The 5,593-nt window shown below is 37.3% G+C and overlaps 1 pseudogene across 1 annotated transcript; it reads left to right on the top strand.

Annotated features, from left to right (window-relative positions):
* The first annotated feature begins 2,736 nt into the window (after window positions 1-2,736).
* LOC306666503 (mesoderm-specific transcript homolog protein-like) lies at window positions 2,737-4,945 on the top strand (annotated as a pseudogene). The gene has a single exon. The product of its transcript is annotated as a mesoderm-specific transcript homolog protein-like (transcript).
* Window positions 4,946-5,593: the final 648 nt, after the last annotated feature.

The raw sequence follows: 5,593 nt of genomic DNA on the forward strand, positions 1-5,593 counted from the left end.
TTACACTTGACTTGCTCTAAACATCTTTAAATTATTCATTATGCTGAAGGAGAATTATTCAAAAGGACGGTCATTTGCCAGCTAATCTGAAAATCTAAATGAAACAGCTGAATTTTTAGGAATTACAAATTTTAAAAATTAAAGTCAAAAACATGAATAGATCACTATTCACAGAAAAATTTTAGATGACCAAAGATCTACTTCTAAAAAATATGTACTGCCCAGGTGGTTTTGTAAATGGGTCCCTATTGTCCTACCTTCAAATAATAGATGTCTTGTGTTTATTAAATTACTATTTAACATTGAACAATGGAGACATTTCCAATTCATTTTAGAGAAATAGAGTATTTCTTATTCCAAACCTGATATATAAATAGCATTAAAAAATAGATCAATTTTATTTATGCATATGTGCTTTCTTAAGAAATGAAACTTGGGTAGAATTTCCATGCCCAATAACCCCAAGCTTCATGCTCTTGCCTTATAAATTGTGTATTATCATTTGAGGTGTGAAGGAAAGTTAAAACACCAGAAAGTGAATTTGGAACTTCAGGAAAGGTCAAGGCAGAAGGCAAAATGTGGTTGTAAATACAAAGTTATTTATAACTTGAAAATTATCACAGCAAAGCTGTAAAAAAAATTGTGTTTGGTGATATATTAGCTCATTATATACATGTTGGTGATTAGCAGTTCATTTAGATTCTAGAAGGTACTGCAAAGAGTCCCAGGCTTTTTTGAGCAAAACACTCTCTGCTTTAGCTCATTTAGTTTACACTCTGCGAACAATTTTGTCTCAGGGTTAGCATGACACAGTAGTTAAGTCACTGACTGCTTCTTAGTCTTATCTAGGACAACCTGAATCATGGTCAGAAAATGTGATTCAAGGGAGAGTGGGTGGCAATATGAACAAGGCTGATTCAAAAGTAAGAGAAAGATTATCAAACAAAGAAAGGAAAGCATTTGTGATCAAACAGATACAAGCACCCCACCAAAAAAAAATATGTCATGGTTATGATGTGTCCCATCCCACATACTCTTTCAATATAACCTGGTCATCTCCCCACCAAAAGGTGCAATCTGTTTTCATTACCCTTAAATTTGGACTGATCCTGTGACCTGTTTTTTTTTTTTTTTAACTTGAAAATAATTTTGACTTGCAGAAGAGTTGCCAACACAATGTTGTGAAATACTGTGTAACTTTCACCCAGTTTCCCATAATGTTAACATATTATAAAACTAGAGTGTATTTCTGTGTTATGTTCTGATCAACAGGACTCAATGTTGGTTTGTAACTTCTAGGACTAATTTGTAATGCTTCATCTTAAAGCTCAAAGAAGTCCAGAAGGCTACAAGCAGAGGTCCTCCTTGAAGAGAATCAAGCCTCCCGACCAAAGACCTCAACTGAACTCCCAGTCAGTAGCTACCACTAATTGCCAGCGAAAAAATAAGATACTGTGGCTCTTCCAACCATCCCAGAACCCCATCTCGTAATGCAGAACCACCTGAACAATCCATAGAGATAACAATTGTTATTGCTTTAAGCCAAGTAGTTTGTTACACACCCATAATTAGCTGAAACGCTAACTCTAATTTAACATTTATACTGTGTGCTAACAAAGCAAAAAACAAACAAACAAACAGAACAAAACAAAACATGATCTAAAACTAATCCATGCAAGCTGGTCTACCAGAAACAAGAGGAAAGGATACAAAAAGCTTCAATAAGCAATATTTTATCCTTCTGATTTAATCACCCTAGTCTCTTATTATCAGACTAAATATAAAGCAAAGGTGTTTTTATGTGATAAACTCTCAGCTGTAGTAACAGAAGCTTCTAGGATGAAACTGACTTATGGAGAAAAGCTGATAAGGAGGCTTCAAAGTCCTTACATAAATAATGTACGTTTACCCAAAGTTATATTTTAAAAAAAGACTCTCTATGCACCTGAATTAATTTGGTTAGTCACACATTTCTTCTAAGAGGAGCTGTGAAATTAGCAGTTACAAAAATCACAGATAAGCAGGACCTTTGTGAACTTTCCCTCTGTTACCTAGATCAGAGAAAACGCACGTTTCCAGGCAATAGCCAGATGGCTTAAGTTTCATAGGCCAAAAAGTGAAATCAAGGATATATGTACGTATTTATATAATGAGAGATAATTTTTACTTATAAAATTCAAATATATATAGTAATAATTGAGTACAGGTTTTTGTAATATGGGTCTAATAAACAAAGATTAATGATCACTTTTAGTGGGGGGATAACTGTAATTGGAGTTCAAATGCCAAAACTATTCTTAGCTTATGGATCATACAAAAACAGACGCACAAGACAATGAAAAAACAACCTAACATAAAAATAATTGAAGGTCCAGATGTAGAGAAGAATTTGTCAACAGAAGTATTTTAATATACAATGGATGATAATTTTCAAAGATTGATGAAAGACATACACCTACACGTTCAAGAGGTTTAGCTAATCCCAAACAGTGTAAGTACCAAGAATCATGTTTAGGTACATCATGGTGAAACAGCTGAAAACCAAAGACAACAAAAGCTAAGAGAATTTGAGGTCAGCAGAACTAGACATCATCAGATAGTAATGGCAGTTCTTTGGGCTAAAGAGAAATAATCTCAGAAGCATGGGTCTTTAAGAAGGAATAAAAAAAGGAGCGCATGCGCGCCCGGTTCCCCCCAGACATGGAGTCCTGTAGCCCAGGTCTTACCTGAGTCAGGATGAGGGAATGGTGGGTCTAGGTGGGGCTACTGGCTGTGCCCCTGCTTGCTGCGTACCTGCACATCCCACCCCCTCAGCTGTCCCCTGCTCTGCACTCATGGAAGACTTCTGGCAAGTTTTTCACCTACAAGGGACTGCGCATCTTCTACCAGGACTCTGTGGGTGTAGTTGGCAGTCCTGAGATAGTTGTGCTTTTACATGGCTTTCCAACTTCCTGCTATGACTGGTACAAGATTTGGGAAGGTCTGACCCTGAGATTTCATCGAGTAATTGCCCTTGACTTCTTAGGCTTTGGCTTCAGTGACAAACCGAGACCACACCACTATTCCATATTTGAGCAGGCCAGCATCGTGGAGGCGCTTTTGCGCCATCTAGGACTCCAGAACCGCAGGATCAACCTGTTGTCTCATGACTATGGGGACATTGTTGCTCAGGAGCTGCTGTATAGGTACAAGCAAAATCGATCCGGCCGGCTTACCATAAAGAGTCTCTGTCTGTCAAATGGAGGTATCTTTCCTGAGACTCATCGTCCTCTCCTTCTCCAAAAGCTACTTAAAGATGGAGGCGTGCTGTCACCCATCCTCACGAGGTTGATGAACTTCTTTGTATTTTCTCGAGGTCTTACCCCCGTCTTTGGACCATATACTCGACCCTCTGAGAGGGAGCTGTGGGATATGTGGGCAGGGATCCGAAACAATGACGGGAACTTGGTCATTGACAGTCTCTTACAGTACATCAATCAGAGGAAGAAGATTAGAAGACGCTGGGTGGCAGCTCTCGCCTCTGTAACTATTCCCATTCATTTTATCTATGGGCCCTTGGATCCTATAAATCCCTATCCAGAGTTTTTGGAGTTGTACAGGAAAACGCTGCCGCGGTCCACAGTGTCGATTCTGGATGACCACATTAGCCACTACCCACAGCTAAAGGATCCCATGGGCTTCTTGAATGCATATATGGGCTTCATCAACTCCTTCTGAGCTGGAAAGAGTAGCTTCCCTGTATTATCTACCCCACTCCCATAACTGTTGTGTATTCCACTTAGGAAGAAATGCCCAAAAGAGGTCCTGGCAATCAAACACTAATTCTCTCACAAAAGTCCACTTTACTCACATTGTTGGTACAGAATATAGAAAAAAGGCAGCAGAAACCATGACAAATAGTCCACCTCATTCCTTTGTCATCTGATTAAGTATATGGACTTGTCTTTGTGTTATTAGGAAATTCTGCTGAGCATGACTTCTCATGGATGCATAACGATAGGCATTAGACATTCTTTTGCTTAAAAGACTTTTCAACACTTCTGTGGACTTTCCTGAAACATCTGAAAGTGCTAATTTCTGGCCCAACCCCAGTTGGAATTCCACAGTAAAGAATGAGGAGTGGGGCCTGTTACCTCTCCTTGAATGGCTGGAAGGCTACATGGTTTTTAAAGTTCTCTAAGCAACATAGCTTAAGTGAGAGTGAATCTCCCTTGTCATACTTTGGATTAGTTTCATCAGCTGCTTCAAATTATAGACATTTTTAAAAATATTTGTTTAAGTAACGCAGTATTTTAAAGTATGGCATAAGAATATGATTTGCCTACACACTGTGTATAGTTTATAAGGACACTAAACTGGCAGACCCTTACCCTGCCATAGTAGTGAACCTTATTAAAGGTGTATTTTTTGAGTAAACTAAACTAAATCCAAATTATTTACAGAATTTCCTAAAATCACAGACATTAAGAACCAATTGCATCTGTGCCAGAGATTTACTGTTATTAGCTGGAAAGATCAATTCTAACAGCAAATAATAGTCTGTCTACTCATACCTCAGCGCTTAGAAGCATGTCCCTCCTGGGTTGAAGTATAGGGAGGGGACCATTGTATACTCTGAGTTACCTTGCTGAAGTACACTGACTCCTCTTGTGATGGTTGCTTAGCTTCCCATTGGCTGTCCCAGAGAGGCTTTCTCATACAGCTCAGCAGTTCCTGTACTTAGCAGACAGGATAGTTCCCAGATATTTTAAGAACAAATTCTCAAAGACCTATGAGCAAATGGTGCTGAATAGTTTTTTTTAAGCCACAGTTTCATCGTCTTAGTCAAAGTAGAATTAAGTGATTAATTTTAAATTCATTTTTTAAAAATTAGGAACTTCAAGTATAACAACTTTGAAACTGGAATAAGTGTTTATTTTCTATTAATAAAAATGAATTGTGACAAAAAAAAAGAAGGAATAAAAAGCATTGATAGGAGAAAGCACTGGTGAATAAATATAAAAATATTATTGCTATAACAATTTAAAGGAGATATTTACCATTTAAAGAAAAATCAAACCATTTATGGAATTTATGACAATGTACAAGTAAAATACAATCATGCATCACATAATGATGTTTGGGTCAATGACAGACCACAAATATGATTATGGTCCCATAAGATCAAGCTGCCTGGTGATGCTGTAGCTTTTTAGTTTGTGTAAGTAAACTCTATAGTGTTCCACATGATGAAGTCACCTAATGATGCATTTCTCAGAAGCCATCCCCATTGTTAATGACACATGACTGTATATGGCAGTCATACAAAGGGCTAAAGACTAAAAGGAAATATATTGTATTATTACATTAAATAGGTAGAATGTGAAATTAAGGGACATGGTAGTAAGTTAGGGATGCATATTTTAATCTGTAGGGCAATGTGGTCCCAATAGAAATTTCTGCTATAATAGGAAGAATCTATAACCTATACTATCATATATAGTAGTCACTAACCACGTGAGGCTATTGTGTACTTGAAATGTACTTCCTAGTACAACTGAGGAATTGAATTTTCATTCTATTTAATTTATAATTAAATTGAAACATCTAGCTA

The sequence above is a fragment of the Sciurus vulgaris genome (assembly GCF_902686455.1).
Source record: "Sciurus vulgaris genome assembly, chromosome: 7".
In the NCBI taxonomy this organism is placed as follows: domain Eukaryota; kingdom Metazoa; phylum Chordata; class Mammalia; order Rodentia; family Sciuridae; genus Sciurus; species Sciurus vulgaris.